Genomic DNA, 21000 nt, shown 5'->3' with positions numbered 1-21000 from the left:
AATAAAAAAAAATTAAATCTCGTCACTGACGCGCTTGATCCTACAACCGCAATAGCCTCCATTTACCCACCCCTCCATAAACCACCTTTTCCCCTTGCTTAGGAGAAGCCTCACGGACATAATACTCAGACGTCTCCCTCGCCACCCTCTCCTAAAAGCCGTCCTTGTCAGGTCACACGTACACGGTGTGTACATACACGCTCCCCCCGCAGTTATCCCGATGGTCAAACCCAAGAGTGTACCCCAGTAGTTTCCAATACTTCCATCCCTATTCCACTTCCAACCCCATAATAAAGAGCCCCTTCCCTGTTCACATAAGCATAAGAGAGAAAGCGAGTTCCTTGGGAAGAAGCTCCAACACAGTTCGTCCCACTCGCTCGTGTTCGTTATCGCCCGTCGCAAGCTCTCACCCCCTTTAACACACGTGTCTGTCTTTCTCCGTTCGATTGACCATGGCATAAGCTCTCCCTTATCTCCCTCCCCTCCTTTCCCCCTACAACCGTCGACGTACTCCGTCGCAAGATCAACCCTCTCACACCGCCGTAGCTGTCGACGGCGGCTCCGTCGCAAGTTGGACTCTCTCACTCACCCACGGAGTTTATCGCAAGCTCGACTCTCTCACTCCACCGTCGGTCCATCGCGGTCCGTCGCTCTTTCCAGTTCGTTCGCGCGCCCAACGACGACTCCCTACCACCCCCCTCCCCCAACGGTCAAACCCTCCTCCTTAGTCTTATGTGGCGTGTATCAGACGCTTTCACTCTGACACCCGCGACCGTTGGGAAAACGAACTTGCGTGCTTGCAACGGTGACCTCTAGGGGCGCCACTGTACGGACAGCCGGCTCGACGTTATTGTGGCGCGTGGTCTGACTACAGCATCCGTGATCTCCTATCCGCCTACACGAGCGGCCAGCATCGCCAGTGCGCCCGCAAGCCCGCAAGTTCGCGCGACACATAACCCACGCTCTCTCTCGTTATAATCGGCGGTGCGAGGCGCTTTTTTGACTAATTGGGGGTGTGTGTGTGTGTTGTTTTTTTTTTTTACGTTTTTTTTTTCAACGGGCAATGAGTGGGTCTTTTTGGGTGGTTTACGAGCTTTTTTCACAAATTTATTTTTAACTCTGGGAACCGTCTTGGGGGGTGCGGAACTTGAGAGGTGGAAGTTATCTGTGTTGGTGGTTACAAGGTGCTTATCGGCCGGCTCTGCGGAGGGGTTCGAACTGGAGAGAATTATTATGGAGATGGGATCTGGATTGGGAGAAGGTGAGTAATGAGGATTTTTTTTTTTTTTCTCATTGTTTTGGGGGATCACTGTGGGGACTAGTGAAGTGATGTGAGTGTGATGGACTTTGTGGATTAGACGACTGGGATCAGGACGTTGTGGAAGTGTGTTGGGACTGATCAGTGGAGTGAGGGCACTGGAAATGTTTATTGAACACGTGTGTAATGTAATGACAAATGGATGAGATGGAATTTCGGAGACCTGTTGATGACCGGTGAAATATTGAACGTGATTTGGGGAAAAAGGACGGTAATTAGGGGGATTAATTGGGGAGTCGTGAACGATTTAATGCGGCGGTCGCTCGTGATTTTGACCCGCGGTTATTCATTCGCCGGGTGATTGCTACGGTTTTTATAGATTGCCGGTTTTTGTTTTGAGTTTTGACCGTTGCAACTGGTGGATTGAGATTTCCGTGGGGAGCGGATCGGCATTCGGAAAATAATCACTCTCAATGGTCAGGAGCTTTTTTTTTATTTAATTACGATTTTTTTATACTGAGATGTTTATACCGGACGTGCCAGCGGTCAGTTGCGCTCTCCCGACGGCAAACGGTCACTCCACACTGCATGTCCTATTCGAACAACTCGCAGATCTATAATTCATCAAAAACCACTTTGAAAATTCAGCCACTGTTCAATATCTTAAAAAATTCTACAATTTGCCAATTTTCGTAAAAATTGTAATTGAAATTGGGATTGAAATTCGGTGCAAATTCCATGACATCACGACGATTCTCTAATTTCCGTCAATCATCACAGAATTTCTCACAAGATATTCAAGTAATTTTAAACCATCTCGAATCACTTTTTCAAAGTCGTTTGACAATTAAGAATTTAACATTAAGCGAATGATTTCGGCGACAATGGGGTGCAGCTCACCCTCGAATTCTCTCGGGAAAAAATTTATTCTCAAAAACTTTGACAACTCGGAAAACCGGTTATTCCACATGGTCGTGTACACGAACCAGTTGTAGTAGAAATGACAGAAGCCCGGTGGCTCGCCAACTGATTGTCCAACATCGTGGTCACTAATGGCAGATCGATACAATTGAGTATAAACAGGTAATAATGAAACGAATCGTGTCATAAACAATCACACCGATTGTGGGGGGAGGAGAATTCCGGAATGAGTACGTTGCAAAGTATAAATGAATGTTGATCGCGAGTGGTAGTGGAAGGGGAGGGACATGACAATGTTATTTGGGTGGGAGGTAAACGGATCGAAAAATATCAGTGTCAAATAGCTGTTGAATTTTCGAGGATATTAAATAATACCGCAGCCCCTCAAAAACACGAGCTGGAACCGAGCGATGATTATCTACTAAAAAGAAAATTTTCCACCCCTGAATTCAATTTCTCACTGGAGTCGCGGGTGAAAAATTCTCACTGCGTAAATTTTCTTTTTCAAACAAGTCATTGAGACAAAATTTACGATAATACCAACGGAATTGGAAAATCGCTTTCGATGAGCCGTCGAGTGAGGATGATTGGAGCTAATGCGAGCCATCAACTGAATCTGAGGCGACACTCACCTAAACATAAACCTCTCACTATCAAACCCCTGGAAATCTATTTTTTATCGCCCCCATAAACATGACCCAAAAAATTTCAAATTCCTCTCAATGCCCATAAACCACGCCATTTCCATCCCCAAAAACTCGTAATATCGAGAATCCACAAAACTGTCACAATGTCAATGCACCGGACTCGATCAAAACCAGTGGAAACAAAAAATCCCCTTTTTCCCCCCGACAGATCGTAAAAACGTGTAACAGAGGGCCAAAGTCATCCGTGATATTTCCACCCTTCCGATAAGAACCCACCCTCCCCCCGGAAAAACCCCGAAAAGAGGAAAAAGAAAAAAAAATGGAGCGAAAAAAAATTTGAAGGTTGCCGAGAAAAAAAATCAAGGATGGCAAAACCCCATTTCAAGGGAAGGGGCTGTAAGGGTATGCAAGGGTTAAGGGAGGTGTGTGAGGTGGTTGCAAAGGGGTAGTCCCATAGCATAAGAAACATTGGAGTCTCAATCAGAATTAGCACGAAGAGGGGATACCCCTCCATCGACACAAGAAAAACAAGTTGGAGGGCGAGTGGGTTAACATCACCCCGATTGTTTTTTCCTTAAAGACGAGGGGGTAACCCACAGAGTAGCCGAAGTGGGGGATATATTAAGACGCAGTAGAAGGGGATGTTCATCCCCCGAGCGGAGAAATATCCGAGTAAAGGTGGTGGTATCCCCCTGGAGTTGTTGGTAAAATCGCGAGCAGTAGGGGCGGGAATAGTTTTTGGGGTGGTGGAAAATCCCCGCCGTAGCCGCGTTCCTACATTTCCAACAACTCCGGTAGTCCACTGCCTCCTCCATCCACCGGACAATATTCCCAAAAGTGGGGATAAGACTCTACCCCCTTCGGAGTTATTCGTCGCTGCGTTTGCGCAAGTCAAGCGCTCTAGGTGGAGGTGGAATTTATCTCCCTAGGTTTAAGGGTTGCTTCCCCACACGGTGGAGGTAGAATCATTCCACCCCCCCTCCCCCCTCCCTCTGGAAAACCCCGGGCTTGTACGTTAAAAGGTGGAGGGGCCAGGGGGTAGGTTGATGAGGGATGGTGGAAGAGAGACAGACGAATAGAGGTGAATAGAGATAGAGAGAGGTAGAGTGTATAGATGTTGAAATGCTTTTTGCCCTCAAACTCACCCCTCTCCTTTCATCCCTCACGTGTATTTGTGAGCTGTACTGGTGGTGGTGTTGCGTTAGCAGGGTTAGGGTGGTCTTTAGATCTGTCAGTAGCAAAGCGGCGGCCTCATCATACGGAGCTGCTGGCTGACCAGCTAGGCCAACACTCACTTAAGACGCGTTCCTTGTAATATAACCACCCGATAAACGCGCCAGCCTTCCCCTCCCCCCTCTTCACTCTCTGTCCAATTATTTTTACTTGGTGAATTTTTCTTATTTCCCCACCACTCTGAACACCCTTGAATCTCCCTACCACCCACCTCCCCCTCCTGATAATACCGGTGTACAACCCCTTCCCTATCATCCCATCACCACCACCAACCCGGGAGACTTAGCATCGGAGTGCATCCCCTCCTTGAACATCACCAGCTTCATTCATATATACGTTTAACTTTCTGAGATGTCGGGGGGGTGCTAAACATACAGCACACGGTGTGTAAATGGTACACTTGTGGCAGGAGAGTCAACACGCGAGGATATACCACGAGGAGACTGGACAGTGGACGTTTATCGTGTATTATACTCATGACAAGTGATTTTATTTTATCATATTACTTGTGCATCGCTTTTTACATGAATTATTTTGAATTGTGATGGCTGAGTGGAGACACTTGTGGTATTGCTGAGGATTTTTTTTTTTTTTTTTCATTTTTCATTCTAGCCCAAGTGAAACGGTGTATCTGTTTCAGTTATTTTTGTTAATCAACAGCTACGAATTTTTCCACGAGTTTAACGAGGTGAGAAGTGAGGGTGGGTTATGTGGGGTTTGTTGTTGTTGCCATTGTAGGATTATTCGGGGGGAGAGGGGGGGCAGGGGGGTGGGTGTGAGCGATTCTCCGAGGATGTCTCAGTTTAATCGTGACTGTGAGAGTACACAGGGGTAATGTTTTCGGGCTCTCGGAGGTGTTTAATTTGCTGTCGGGCCTCACCGGAAAATGCTCTTGGGGGATGATGTTTGATGTATCGAAAAGGGGTCAGGATGTACGGATAAGTGATGCAAGTCCCACAGGTGATAGTGATCAATTGATAAATGTTGGGACGAGAGTGATATGTGGAATTTTTTTTTTATTTTCACTATTTTTCACTTGACCGTGACCGGTTAATTGCCTAATGAGATATTCCAAAAAGCCGATATGAACGAGTAAAAGTGTTATGCAATCGGGAGTTGTCGCGTCATTCGTGTTTTATCCGTTGTCGCTTTCGTAGTAATTTAATTTACCACCTCATTATTCATCGATGTCGATGTACCCACTGTGTACAATCATATAACCATTATGTATATTGTCCTTTCATTTGTTTTCATTCATGTTTATCTGGTGAAAATATAATTTATTTTGATTTTTGTGGTTTTTATTATTTCAGTGGTTGATTCACCCTCATCCCCATATCCCATTATTGTCATTTATTTATCATCATTATTTTTTACTCGAAATTTTTTCGAGTTCACGGCCTTTGACCTCGCCAATCGGTGTCTAATGCAGCTGTCATACTTTTCATAATCTTTATCACTTTATCAGCCATCTGCTGGTGAGAAACCGTTTCAATCGAAAATAGTGCGAGTCGGTTGGCTTTCTTATCATTTTTCCGAGCGCTAATATTTGAAGGGGTTTTATCTAACTCCATCGACAACGCTCCAATTTCAATCTGTGGGAATTATTGTGAGATTATTCCGCAGCGAGAGAATCCGGCGATATTTGGGGAGACGTTTTCTTTGATTAACTTTTCAGCCCCAATTTAATGTTGACGTGACAGCTAGGGGATGGGAATTACGAGATCTAAAAGCTGATGCTGGGATTTCACGAGTGTAATAGAATACCAGAGACACTCCTTGTCTCATGAGATTGTGCGGATGTTGTGTTTTGAATAATCAAAGTTTTCATCTCGGTTACTTTAGGTGTTGTAACTTCGTAATTGATGTGGGGACACGTCTTAACCATCACGCGTTGACACACCGCAGAAAGACAATTCATTTTTCAATTATTTTATCCAGATCCGATTCTATCGAGTAAAATTCAAAACGTGATTATTCGGTTGAGTGAAAAATATCCTCTCCATTCAATTTAAAATGAAATAAAGCCCGTAGTCATTAAAATTCCAGGCGAATAAGGTTAATCACCAAAAGAACTATCAAAAAAAAAAAACAACAAAATTCACCAAATATCTTCAGCAAGACCATAAAAATTACTTCCAAGTCATATCGACGTAATGGGTCTCAACACGTCTGGCGGGCGCGCATCCAAATGACCGTGGCATTTAATCGCTAAAGAGTGGTGAGGTGGATTCGAGGGGTTAACTCCCTGGTAAAGTCATTAAGGACGTTATGTCTTGGCAAGTGTGTACGACACAGTGAGAATTTGCCACGTCCAAATGGTCGCGACAGTTGTCATTGGTGTGAGCAGTTTCTCGGTACAAAGTTTGGCCGAGCATTTGAAATCGTGACACGTCTGAACCGACGGCTTACAACAGCAAGTACTCGTTGAATACCCCAAATCTTCATTCAGCATAAAATTACTTGGCGATGTCGTTGTTAAAAAAAAATTTGTACATCGTTAAAATCATGACGGCAATAACGAAATGTGATTTTGCCCATTGGTATCATCAACCTCGATGCATTAAACTGGGATCGAGAACCCGTCGAAGGTCAACGAGCGCATGACCCGACATTAATTAACACACCGAATGAAAATATTTGAATACACTCGCGTATAAATGCTACCCCTCTGTAAAACAGAGACAGATACACGCGCGTTACCACCCCAATAACCCCATCACACCCTCCCAACAAGCCTGACTCATTATGCGATGGTACATTGTACCCTCTCGCAAATTCCCCAACAAATTTCAATATTCGTTCGATACAAATAATCGCGTTCTCCCGCTATTGTGACATTGACCCAAATACCGTCATTAAACTGATGATGTCTCCGGTTTTTTTATGTCTAATCATCTAGAATTCGATGAAAATAGAACTCAATACTTTGACGAACGCAAGATGGTAATGTTGATACGTGGGAATGACACCGTCGACGCATTCCTGTGACCCCTTAACCCCTCGCTGTCTCAACAACACGAATAATCCCGCTCGCACGGCAATTCCACCGCAACTAACTTCATAATGACGACTTCACCCGGTACTACACGGGTAAAATAGATCCACAAATGGCATTTAAAAATGGGGGAATTCGCCAGATCCAATGGGAAATGCCCAAGAATATAAGAATAACCCGGCGGAATGAATTTAATCAGAAAAAGGGGTTCTAGTCAGTTCTTGAAAAAAATTGACAGTTTGATTTTTCGATTGAAGAATGAACACAATTAAAAATTATTTAATTTTCAAAATTTATGGATGAATGATGACCTTGCGGACTCAGTAACAAGAAATTTTTCAGAACAATAGGCAAATAGCTGTGATGTACAAATGCGAAGGGTCTCACCTGCGGAACAAAAACCAGAGTAGAATGCGAGAAAAAAGCCCCGAAATAATCAGAAGGGTGGGGTATTGTCTCAAGAAAAGCTAATAACCCAGAATTCTCCTGAAGCTGCACCGAAAGAATGCGCGGAAAAGGTGAGGGGGGAGAGAAAAAAAAAATTGCGGAAGGAGTGGTGAAAGAAACGCGCGTCTCGGGTGGCGGACAAACGTAACGGCCGCGTGAATCGCTTCGTTAAGGGTACAACGGGAGTGCGAGAGTGAGTTCCAGGGATTTGAGAGAGTGAGAAATATTAGGGGTTGTGCAATGGGTCCAGGGTGAAGGGATGAAGTGAGAGACATAAGGGCAGACCCGGATAAGAGTGAGAGAGAGGCCAACAGTGGTGCGCGGATGCATACTAATTACGCGGGGGCATTGTTTTGCCCGTTGTGTAAAGACGTGCTAATTACATCTCGAGGAAGAATATTTTTCCTTCTCTGTATTTTTCCCTCTTTCAAAACCTCGGCCTCTCGCCTTCGGGGTAAATGAAAACAGCCAGCGTCTCGACCCTCACCCTCCGTGAAGAATAACCACCGGGAAGTACTTTCCTCGGATTCGTCTTTCTCCCCTTTCACTACCTGTCTCATGAGAATTCAATGACTCAAATCGTCATCAGCATCATTTACTCATTCTCTTTATCCACCACTTCTGTTGTTTCGCGCGTGAATCCCCTGTTTTTTTTTTCTTTAACATTTTTTTTTTTTTCATTTTTTCTCATCCAAGTTGCAATTGAGTTAATTAGAAGACCCATCGTAACTGGTTGGTTGAGATTAAATTAATAGTGTGTTTAACCGGTATTTCAGATTGACGAATGATGCCCTAACGGAGAGCCGGCTGGTGCGTGGGTGTCGGGGTAAAGAGAGGTAAGTACCAGATGATAATGAATATTTCGATGTAATAGGGGGATGAAGATGAGGGCTGAGTGGTGGCGCACTAGGCGGGAAAGGAAGGAGACGTTTGGTGTGAGTCGACCGGTAGTGGACCTCGTCCTCGTCGGGTTCCACCACTTGACGCGAGATAGCGCTGATGCTCGACCGGAGTTGGTTTTCGTCGTCGAGGGGTAGAAAGAGAGAAAGATCGGGGGTGGAAGGGGGTTGGGTTGCCAGTTCGTTCGACCACTCCATCCCCTCGACCTCCCCCCTTTATCCAAACGTCTCTGGCCACGCGACCAGACGAATCAGGAACGACCAGGCGCCGGATCGATCAATTCAATTAAACCAGCAAAATTTCAATATTGATAAAGTGCTTTTAATGAAAAAAGATGAATTTTCTCTTTCCCTTTTTTTTTTTTATCAAACTGCAATTCATCATTGAAACATTTGCTCCTCAAAGTACTCCATCTATCTGCGATCGAGAAGAGATCCGATTGGTGTCCTCTGGTTTCTGATGAATTTAGAATAGATTTTACCGTCTCGTTATACTTTCACGCGGTTGAGTATTCTCTCGTTTTTCAGTCGCTCGTCTCCACTTTGTTTCCTCCATCTCAATTCAAAGTCCCTATCAACTTCTTGCATGTTTTCCATCTCCTCGAGAGCTCACCGGGGGAAAATAATGCCGAGGGTGTGGGAGAGAAATAAAAACAGTAGAAAAGAGGAAACGAGTGAGAAAGGTTGGCCAACGATGACAGAGTCGTTGCATGTCTTTATAAACGCATTCTGAAGTAGACAAGTGCATTAAAAACCTCTGGGCGTTAGTTCAGGGTTTGGCGGGATGGGGTGGGGGGGTTTTCGGGGGTTGGACTGAGGATTCGAGGGGTTGACAAAGGAATGCAAAGTAAGAACTCTGGTGCACTCGCCTCCAACCCCTCTTTTTCCATCGGTCGTCGCCTTTATCCCATCGCCCGGAGGTTACAGTGCATTATCATGCAAGGCGATTCCGTTCTTCAGTCTCTACCTCTTAATTGTTTTTTTTTTTTCTTTATCACTGATCCCAGCCTCTGTCATCTGTGATGCTTTCGAGGATCAGAGGTGGGTGGATTGTTGAACATTGTGGGATGCACTGGTGATGAAAGGGGAGATGTAGTCCATGCAAATCTTATTTGTTCGATTTATCGGAGAGATGTCGATCATATTTCAATTATTCTGATCAATTGTGCATGTCCTTCGTGTATTCACCAAATTCTACAAACAATGAGTCGAGCGATGGACAGTGTCTTCCGGATACCTAGAGCCATGAAGAGAATTCCATTCAACGAGACCGGATCTTCGGTCAGCGATCGCGATTGTTGATTGGCTCCTCACCAACCCAGCTGCAATGAAAGAAGCAATGATTATTCGTAATCACGGGATGTCTCCACCTATGGGCAAATCAGCATCATCAGGCTGAATGACGAGTTTTCCAGAGACACGCCAAGGTCGATTTAAGAATGTAATCTTGCCTGGTCGAGTGCTCGATTGCACGCGATTGTTGGTCAAATGGAATTTGAGAGAGGGGAAATTAACGGGCTAATGCTGTGGACCATTACGTGATGCAGTCAATTGTGATGAGACCAACCAAGACATCGTCACTGGACACGTGAGAATAACCTCCCTCTCATTTCATTGGCTGTATTGATCACATACACTAGTTTGTCCTTCCATGTTTCTACTGGGTTGGATGCATTTGCCGTCGCACCCAGCTACCAATATCTCGTTACAACTCACGTAACGACTGCATCGTCTGGCACTGACTCGTTGGAACAATTACCTGTGGGTTAAATGTTAGGATTTCAACGAACCTCGGGTTTTCACTGGTGATTCAGGCTAGGGCTGCAGCTGAAAGGACGAAAAAAACACTCGGAATTTGAGATCCCAGCAGCAGGAGTCATTGTCAGTGATAATCTCGACTTCTGCTTCAGACGCAATCATAAAAAAAAAACAAAAATGTCTGAATGGAACTGAAATCGATCTGAATCTGAAATCTGAAAATTTGAGTCTGAGAGTCGATCTTGATCGATTTGGGATGACTGGTCTTGGGTTAAACTACTTATCAGTTCGCAAGACTGAATTTTTTTTGCCAGTGAAATATTGTTGGTTGAAAAAGGTATGATGCACTTGTTATTTTTCGGATCAAACTCGAGTCTGAGAATATTGTCGTGTAGATTAAAGAAATGGTGCCCACTGCCTTTTCCGATAAAACCCCAGTCTCCATATCTCCAGCATCCGGTTCCTGTAGTCAAGGAGAGGCGTGTGCTTGGAGATAACTCCTTTATCTCCCGAGGTTCGTTGTGAGTTTCGAGTACGAGTTTGATTGATATTTACTTTTAAAGATATTTGTATAATTTCTGGGATTCGCCGATTGGACGGTGGAAATTTTCCGATGTGATTATTAAAAAAAAAATCGGGAAACAAAACAATTGTATTTTTGGGAAATGTTTTGAAAATTTTTTTTATAATTTTCTAGAAATTTTTGCGAATATATTTTTTTCTTTTAATTATACTATTATTCTCTAACTTTTTTGATTTTCCAATATTCTCAAAAAAATGCCATCTAAATTATAAAAAAAAATTTCCTATTCAAATTTTTGAGAATTTTTTCAAAACCTTTCCCAAAACGAAAATTGTTTTGTTTTCCGTTTTTTTTTGTTAAAAAAAAAATGTTCTGAAAAGCTTTCCAGAAATTAGTTGAAAATTAGGAGAAAATATTTCGATTACATTTTTTTTTACCCGAGTAGTCAAGAAAATTTCAAAGATTCACGTACATTGCAAAGATCAGTGTGAGGTGGAGAGAGAGGGTGAGGAGAGGATGACAGAGGCAGAAAGATGAACTGAGAGGATGCCTGGTCGGGTATAAAACAATATTGATTGGTCGTAGAATGCACGGGGTGGATTACGGGGGTGGCCGAGGGTTGGGCAGTGCGGCGCGTTGCATTGTACCGACTGCGTCCGGTCAAACTTTTGCATCCCCCTCCTCATTCTCTCCACACACTGGAGCAACCATCTCCCTCAGTTTCCAGGGGAACGTCTCTGCATTTTCCCAGCGTTTTGTATTTTTCCCTCTTTCACTTGGCTTCAACCCTCCTCCTGCGCTAGCCTTCAACCGCGTATTCCTCAGTCGATAATTATTGCAGTCCGTCTCCGCTCTCGTTCTCGTCTTTCAGACCTTTTCATAAAACGCACCATCAATTCCTACTCTCCCTCTCCACCCTATACCACCCCATTCTCCACCTCATGTTCTCCGGTGAAAGTCTCGTATTTGTTGCCTAGTATAGAGCAACCGAGCTTTGCGAACTTTGTCTTTACAATTCATGTAAGTTTGTGTGCGGTTGGTCTACATTGGCCTGATCGACGTCTTATTCATGTTAATACAAGTATTATTGAGTTTATGAACAGTGTATGTATGGGGTGGAAGAGGGGGGAGGGCAATTCATGGGTGGCGATCAGTTTGAAGGGCTTACAATTCAGAAAAAATCCATTGGCTAAAAGTCCAGTGTCTCGGAATAAATCGCGTGCTGGAAAACTGACAGGAGTTGAAATATATAAATATTTTTTTAAACAAGTTGAATGAATATTGGTGAAAAAAATAGGGGAGAGTTTTTTAATTGCCTTGGATACCCGGGTAAACAAAATTGTAATCGGAATATTTTTTCCATTTATTCAAAAATTCCTGGAAAACTTTTCAGAAAATTTTTTGATAATTTCGAAAAAATATTCCGATTACAATTTTTCTTTATCTCTCGTTACAATAATATTTTTTTTATTCCGGTATATATTTGACAATTAATCAATGGCGAAATTACGACAAGAAAAAAATCTGGAAGTCGTGTACTGGTGAATAGGAGTGAAAGTATTCGCCAGTGAATGTTCGAAAGGTGGAAGGAAAAAAATCGCTAGAAGGTTGAAGAGGTGATGTCCATCATATGTATAGCAGGATTTTTCGAAAGCTTTCCGACTGCCATACACACACCTGAAAATCATACCCTCGGACAAGGTCCGGAAAAAGGGGTGGAAATAGAGGGGGTTAGATGGGTTTTAGGTGGCAAAGGGGAGTATCTCGTGAGGGCACGGATCTGAGTGAAATTTTTTTGCGAGTGTGCATATCTCCCCAGCTTCCAACTATAACTCTTCACTCCCTCCACCACTCACTCACGGACGGGTTCTCTAGAGTGCATCATATATGGCCGATGTTTCACACAGCCTTTCGACAAAAAAAGAAAAAAAAAAAACGCCAACTGCATTCGCCTGTGGCACAAGTGTACACACGAAATGTTGCACTTTCTTGACGAGGTAATAACGCCACCCTCGAGCCAAGTTTTTCAACCCTCTGTATTTATCCTGCGGTGCATTTTGAGATTGTAATAATAACGGTTGATATGTGAAATATTAAATTCGAGGTCAGGAGAATAAAATAGCGTCTTTGATTTATTCTGGAATTAATCTTCTAGTTTCATTTCGACTAAAATAATCCGTTGAATTTCAAATTTTTATATAATTTATAAAAATATTCACAATCGCTCCGAGATATTCTCGCTGATTGCTGTGAACTTGATTTGTATTTTTATCAGGATGAGAACAAAATTAATTTTGACGGGAATTAATGAACATGAACGATTTATTCGTTCTTTTTTATGTTCGATGGTTTAGCAATCTCGTTTGAAAAAAATTCAACTCGTTGCTTCTTGTAATTGAGCTCAAGGGTGTCGGTGTGAAATGGTTTTCGGGGGATGCCAGAGGGGTGGACATTCTTGTCGCCAAGGTAATTTATTTCTTGCCATCGAAATCCTTCGGCCAACCTCGTGACCACAAATCCCATCCAACACCCCCTTCGAGAAGCGACTTGACACCGGTTGCGGTTCGTAATTTAGAGTCAACTATTTCTGAATCAATTAAAACTACGTGGGTTCATCAAAGTCGATACAAACCCTTCAGTCAATCCTTAACCCCAAAGACTATTCCACTGCGGAAAATATTCCCGACCTCGTCTGTCCCAAAATATCAAAAATAAAAATCAAACCTCCATTTTTCCATATTCCAAAAAATTCAATTAACCGCCCCAATATAATCTACCGTCATTAAAAATCGATCAATTCGATCATTAATCCGGAAAACAACCAATTCAAATCTGACGGTAAATTTAGCCTGACCATACCTAATGGAAAAATAGCCGTTATTGCTCATCCCCGAGTGTGAGCCCCAGTTATTTATTAGTGACTCTACCTGAATCCAACCTTCAGGCCCTTGAATAGGTCTTCGTAAAGGGAGTATGTCCACCCCGAGTGTCCAGTGGAGATCATGAATAAGGGATGAAACAAATTTTGGTAGTGGATGTGAGTGAATTCACTTCCGCGTGCCTGTATATTGATGAATGCAATCGCAAATACCGAAGAACGTGAGTTTTAGGTGCGATTGTGGGTGGTAAACGAATAAATGTGCAAATTTGACGAGCCGTCGATCCACCACCCCTTTACCTCACCCCGTTGACCCTACCCATCCCTTGTCCTCGCCATTTCGAAAATGCACACGTACGAAACACGGTGGATACATGAATTGTCCGTAGGTGTGGGTAAACTTTTATTTCAGTTGTGTTTGTTGATTGGTGGCGCATAGACACACGCAAACACACGCACACGTGTTTCATTCCTATGCGCGGTGGTCTGTGAATAAAAATAATTAACGGAACCTACGAACGTCGAAGCCAACGATTGATTTACGACAGCATTGCCCAGAGAGAGTGCATGTACCTACGATACGTACACAGGCGCGAGGCTTGCGATTGGGGTACTGGTCATTTTCCAAAACCGCGTGTCCGCGGGGGCTCGATTGATTTTTTTTTACACGCTTCACCCTCCACCCCGTACTTCTACCCCGTACTCGCTTTTTCTACCTTTTCTTCTTGTTTTGGGCGAACGTGAGGGGGTGGCGGGAGATACCCTGAACCCTTTGTTCGACTTCACGGAGACAAATTCCATTGCAAATTCAAACCATTTTTTCATAAGAACCTTCTACTCATAAGTTTTTAATCAATAATTTTTTTTATTGATTATTCCTTCCAATTTTTCGGTTCTATATCGCTGAAGAAATATTTTTCGCGGATTATATTCGGAATTTTGAAAAAAAAAATGTTGAGTAACTTGTTGCAGTGGGGTAGATAATGGTGGGATGGAACCATTGATTAATAATCATTATAATTAATGAACTATGGGGAAAAAGCCGAGTGTCGCGTGCGGCAGGGTAAACGAGGTGGCATTGATACAAACCAGGTGTGTAAATTCAAAGGTGCTACACAACCTACACCAATGGAGAAAACTAAAGCACAAGAGAAGGGGGCAGATGGTTTTAGCCCCTTCAATATAATGACCCATCGTGGGGTTTTTTTCAGGAGGGGAGCCATCTCCACTGAGTAGCTCGTGCCCCCACGAACAGGAAAAGGACCTTTATAACACGTCGAAAACGGAAGCGAATCGACTTTTGGGCTCTCAAGTGTTGTCGACTGAAAAGTAAAGACCATCTGTCGTCCAATTCCATCAGAACTGCAACGCCTCGATTTCCCAATCGAATGTACCCAAATCCCCGATAATTATTGATTTACGATATTGGTTTATGATAAAGTGTTACCGTTTTTTTTTTATCCCATGATTTTTGCGGGATTCCGTTGAAAATGGCTTTGCGCTCCCTAGGGTGCAGCGAAAGTTGAGGAAAATCGGTGCTTGGGGCTTCATTTAACTTTTTTTTTTCGGTGTGAGATGTAGGAACAATGAAGAAGAGGTGGGAAAGAGTGGATGTTGTCGTATGTAAACAGAGTGTTGAAGCAGAGGCAATTTAGCGCCTTGGACGATGTTTCACCCGGGGAGTGTACAAAAGAAAAGTACGAGGGGAATGAGTTGAGAATGAGTTAGTCCGCGGTGAAAAAAAAAAACCCAGAGAAAAGCGCAAGTGACGCTTTTTCACCCGATTTTTACTTTTTTTCCACTTTCTTTTCACCTAGACTTTTGAGGTAACTGTCAACATGTCCACAGGTGATTGTGGAACGTGCAAACACCCCATGCCCTGAGAAAAATAATTACGGTTACTGACGATAAGATAAGCCACTCGTTTCAATATTTTATTTTCGTCTTCTATATATTTGTCTTCCAGATAATTCGCGGAATCTCAATCTAAACATGACATTTACATTTTTCTGAATATTTTTTTTATTTCAATAAATTGAATAAATTGACAGACATTTTCCAATTTTACAATCGCTCAAAGATTGTCTCAATTCCCCTTGAACTCATATCTCATTATTTAATTATTAATAATGATTATTTAATTCACAGAATAATCCAAATTTCGCAGTGTAATTATTTATTAACATTAACAAATGGTGAGTCATATAAGTCCGCTGAGTTATATGTATCGGATTTCCACGAGAGATAAACGTATGCAGAGGATCGAGGAAAATCAAAACATCTCTTCGAAATTTTCCCCCAGATTCTCAAATATCCGGAGACTATTTCCTTTGTATTTTCCGTGCGTCCATTTATCTCCGAATTAAAGCCGCGATATTGTTGGCATTGTCTCGAGTGTCAGTGGGACATCTGTTTTAAAAACACGAAGAACCAGACAATCAGTCCCAGCTGTCTGTTCCGATGATAGAAAGAAGAAATCCAGAGATAGATCTCGAATTACTCCCACGGGAAGACATCCTCGTGCTCCACCTCCCGTCGCGATTATCTCGCCAACTATCCGCCTACGTTAGATTTCCACCGAAGGAGGCCATCATCTGTCCCGGTTATTCGTTTTTCTTTTTTTTGCTCTCCTCCATTTATCTCATTTTCTTGAAATCGAAACCGGAAATAATGCGGGACTCAATGCAGATGATTCTCCGTGATTATGTTTACGGTCAAACAGAGTTAGCCTCGTGCCTTTTTTTCTCCATTCTCATTTTTAACCGCATTATTCCGAGATTTTAGGATGCCCGAGGTCATTGTTAGGAGTGAACCGGGCGTGAAGAGACACTCTGCATATTTTCCATTTTTTTTTTCTCCGTGGTTTTTTTTTTGGGAAGGCGCAAGAAAGGGCTTTGTCGGATGATCGAGTGGATGTTTTCACTTTCAGAGAGAATATTTATGCGGTTATGACACCCAACAGCGAACCCACGTCAAAGCGACTGATTTTTCGCGAGAGAATCAACCGGATGCTCTTTAATACGTTTTTTAAATGGTCTTGCGGATATTCATGAGTGAATATGATGGATACCGGATCTATTATCGAGGTTTTGGTCTTCACGGAGAGCTCCTCCGGGGCAATTTGATATTTATTCACTGACGGTATTTCGGTTTGAATTTCGAAAAGGACCAACTGTTTTTCTAACAGTTATCCCATTCTCGTAATTTGTTTAAACGATTTCCTGGTGAAAACTGGCGGTTCGGTATGTCCGATAAATTTTCCATGAGAGTGTTAATTAGTCATAAGGTGTATTAAATTTTAATCTTTAAATTAAATAAAATATTTATTTAATTTGTTAATTTTTTATTTTTGTTGCTGATAAATCCCATATAAATGAGAAATATCAATATTTAGTTCAAGTTTAAGAGTAAGAATTCAGGAGAAAGGCTTTCCTTGTAAATAAAAACAGTCAAATACTCGGTGACTAGATAATCCATATCAATACCCCCTCGAATGAATCGAACCCTCAAAAATAAAGAAATCCGATGACACAATAAATCCCCCATTCCCTCGATTTCCTTCCGTCTCCTCGACTTGAGATCCGGAAGTGACTCTCGGGTATTTTCCCATTCCCTCATCGCACCCTTCAAGTTCTCCCAAGAAGAGTGTCTCCCCCATCCAATCTTTGATTCGTCTCTGAAACCACAGAAGACCGATAAAAAGGGCCTTCGCTTTCTCCAAGGTTGATCAACAGATCACAAGACAACGTTCGAACCCTCTCTTTAAACTTCACCCTTTTTTTTTTCCCCCTGTCAGACGACAAGGAGGGATGAGTAAAGAAAGTGCAAACATCGTGGGAAAAGCTGGAAAGGGGATGAATTTTCTCAGCTCCCCCTTTCAAGATCTCCCCCTGGCGATGGTTTTCTCGGTGGTGTGAGAGCCGACCTGTTGATCTTGAGAAGTTTTTCGTAAGAAAGCCCTCAAGGGGTTGAGGGCTTCCTTACGAGCTGCCCTCACTCATCCCCAATCTTCTCGGTCATCAAGAATCTACTTGTTGCGCGGTTTCGTGAGACCCTGTCCCGGGTGAGGAAATTGTTTCTCAAGGCTTTTTTTTTTCATACCACCCTGGTGAATGCCTCCAGTCACGCGACGATAAAGTCGTTTGTTTTGGATGCAATTTTTTCAGTTCTACCCTGGAACGGTAATTGAATCATTCCGCACTCATTTCTACACACGTGAAAATTATTCTTGTTAATAAAATTACATTTTTTTTAAATTTAAATTTACAGGAAAATTGATAAGAACCGATGAGAGGGTTCCCATCATGATTCAGGGTCGAGTACAATAGGTCACGTGGCGGAATCTAATAATCGAGTTTCTCCTTACATTATTTTTTTCAGCATTTCCTTTTTTTTTCTCAACGTACCCCGGGGCGAGGACAATGGGATGGGTGCGAGGGGTTGATTGAATGGAATGAAGAATCAACCGATGCGTCAACTGGTGTTTTTTTTTTTTTTTCAAGGCGGCATTAAATGTTTGATTACATCCAGTTGTTATCGTACGTGGGCGGTCCAAGTGCGTATCAAGCACGTGGCCGACGAAGACGCCCCCCTGATTGCTAGCCCGGTCTCAAAGTTCTTATCGACAACGAGGAGAGCACAGAAGGATGATAAAGTGTATTTATCGCGTCAACAAGTTGCTCGTGGTGATAGTGGGTGGGTGGGTTTTCTGTCTTGGGACGCCTCGATGGAAGCAGATGGCAACTTTCTCAAGTGCTGTTAACCAAGGTGTGCGCAACAAGTGGCTTCTTACGTCTCTAGCATCTTCAGGAGATTCAACAAGTTGAAATCAGTCACGTACGGAAAAACTTTGGTGAAATATTCACGGAGTATTCGGTTCGCTATTCGAAATTTCTCCGATTTTTCTCCTGGTTTCAATTATTTAAATCCGGAATTTAATGTTTATTCCAAATTTTTTGGAAATCTCATATTTATGATCAATGGATCCTCAAATAAAAAAAAATTGTAATCGGAATATTTTTTCCAAATTTTAAAAAAATTTATAGAAAACTTTTCAGAAAATTTTTCTTATGAAACAGAAAAAAATTAGAAAACAAATCGATTTTATTTTTGTTAAAAACTTGTCAACAATTTGAATAGGGAATTTTTTTTTATAATTTAGATGGCGTTTGTTTTTTAAATATTGAAAAATCAAAAAGGGAAAAAATTATATTCGCAAAAATTTCTAAAAAATTATTAAAAAAATTTTTCGAAACAAATTTTTAGAAAATTTGGAAAAAATATTCCGATTACAATTTTTTTTTACCCGAGTCATTGATTGTTGTTATTGAATTTCATTTATCACTTCTTCAATTAATAAACAATCAGTTGAGAATCCATTGACAAATATTTTATCATTAATAAAATAAGTAAATATTTTATCATTAATATTCACATCGTCATGTAGCAATCGTTCATTCGAAAAATTCAATGTACGTGATTTCGTTATTAATTCACTAGTAACGGTTAATTATTCATCTATGTATTTATTTTTATTATGCCTGCCTGCATTTTCAAATCAATTGGACAATAAATTGATCTGTGGTGTTGCGACCGATTGGAGAATTTTCAATCATCGAGGGCATGAGATAATATCGAATCGAAGGAAGTGATATTCGATTTTCCAACCCCTCGTGATTTTCCAACGTCGCAAGGGGGTGAAATGGTTGATGTGTAATCACCGATTTGAACTTCATTGAAATGATTTACAATTTCAATTGAATCAATTATCGGAAATGCTCACTCGACCTCGATTTTTATATTCTTCTCATTAATTTCCTTTTACTAAATTATTTATTTGAAAACCGCAAATTTTTTGACAACCAATGAATTTAATTGACATTGACCTTCGTTAAGAAGAGGCAATTTTTACCATTTCGTCGTAGGAAATAATAACGTTGAGACATTTTTTCCTGTGGGTGATTATTGCCGACGAAACGGAATATTGGAAATTTATGGAATAGCCCTGAAGTAATCCATTAAAACCAAAGAACTTGTCATTGGATTTGGCACCCCTGGTGAAATTTTTTTCCTAAGATGATTGCGTCTGGGGTTCACCCTCGACCCGAAGATCGTTCTGTTTGGTTTTATTGGGTTATGCCAGATCGTCGATGGCTTTGTTCCACCATCTGTCGCATGTAACCCCTTGGAATCGTCAATTCTCAATGTTTTCATCCCCTGAAAGTTTGATTTGATCGTCATTTTAATCGGCGGCGCAGGCGTGAGGACCAGACATGCATACGATACACAAAAATACGATTCAGATCGAAGAGATAGCAGTTGGAGAGAGTCCGAGTAAAAAATGTGTATCGGGTATTGATTCTGGTTGTTTTTTATTTTTTGTCACTGCATAGTTGGACTTTTGCCCCATCCCCGGTGCTGTAAGGCAATGTATACGAGACAGGGGACAGTTTATTAATCTAGACTCGATCCAACGTCCGACGAAAGAGGAATAACTCTCTCCTACCGTTCATCCAATGCGCTTTATGCGATTCTGTTGTTTTTTTTTTTACTTGTGTTTATGGATTTGCATTGATGTACTGGTTTGTCTCGTTTGAATTCTGGGATAATGACGGATTGGAGATTTGAGTTATTGAGTGATTTAATTTATTCGGTTAAGGGACAGTCAATGACGCGGAAAGGAAATTGTTATTTATAGATGCAAAAGATAATGCGCGGCATAAATTGTTTTGTGATTAATTATTAAATTAATCGGGAATTTCAGGTTTCAATGGAAAAATTGGATGCCCCGACCGAGGGGTGAAACTAATAAAAAAATTATTTAATGCACCCCAATTATTTACCGTATCTCCATTTTTGCGATAAACTCTTTAACTCAATCTCAAAATCACTCAGCATTTTCGCCATTTATAATTGTGATAATTTTAAAATGAAATTTTCCTGTGGCCCTCAAATTGCCGAAAGTCCCGAAAAAGCGTCGCGAAAATTTTCAACCCAACAAATTGTTAGTAGTCTTCCCCAAAGGGAGGAAATAAACAGCGAAAGGATGAAAGGAGCGACTAATACATCACAAACTTAAAGACAAAGAGGCGGATGTCGTTGTCCCCGAAACTTTGCCTATCCGTTAAGTCTTGCCCGTTGAGAACAGTCTCAGATCCTGCGCTCATTACCCCCCATCCACCCTTATCCTCCAACCCCTTCGCGTCACCGACCCGCGATTTCAATTGCTCATGCATATTATCGAGACACGATGACAAACCACCAAAACTTTCCCAAAAACCGGTGACTCGTCTGAAAACTACGACCTTACCCAAGGAAGGAGCACCCCCGAGTGGGAGTTAATCGATCACGTGAGGGGGTGAATTAAAAAAAATCCACTCTTTTTTTTTCGTCACGTGAGTTGGCAGAATGAGGGGGAATGTGGGGGGTGGCGAGGGAG

The 21000-nt window shown here is 42.0% G+C and overlaps 1 protein-coding gene across 5 annotated transcripts in view; it reads left to right on the top strand.

The window, feature by feature from the left end:
- Window positions 1-918: 918 nt before the first annotated feature.
- Window positions 919-21000, top strand: part of pros (prospero) — a 77429-nt gene continuing 57347 nt past the window's right edge. For 4 of the 5 annotated variants that reach the window (XM_011309142.1, XM_011309141.1, XM_011309140.1 and 1 more), the window contains exons 1-2: window positions 919-1261; window positions 8281-8340. The gene's annotated coding sequence lies outside the window, so the exon portion shown is untranslated. Of the gene's footprint in view, window positions 1262-4679; window positions 4748-8280; window positions 8341-21000 lie in introns of those variants that run through there. The other variant, XM_011309139.1, reaches the window with a different exon arrangement.

The sequence above is a fragment of the Fopius arisanus genome, unplaced genomic scaffold, assembly GCF_000806365.1.
Source record: "Fopius arisanus strain USDA-PBARC FA_bdor unplaced genomic scaffold, ASM80636v1 scaffold00065, whole genome shotgun sequence".
Taxonomy (NCBI): Eukaryota; Metazoa; Arthropoda; class Insecta; order Hymenoptera; family Braconidae; genus Fopius; species Fopius arisanus.
This window is presented reverse-complemented; position numbering and strand designations above follow the sequence as displayed.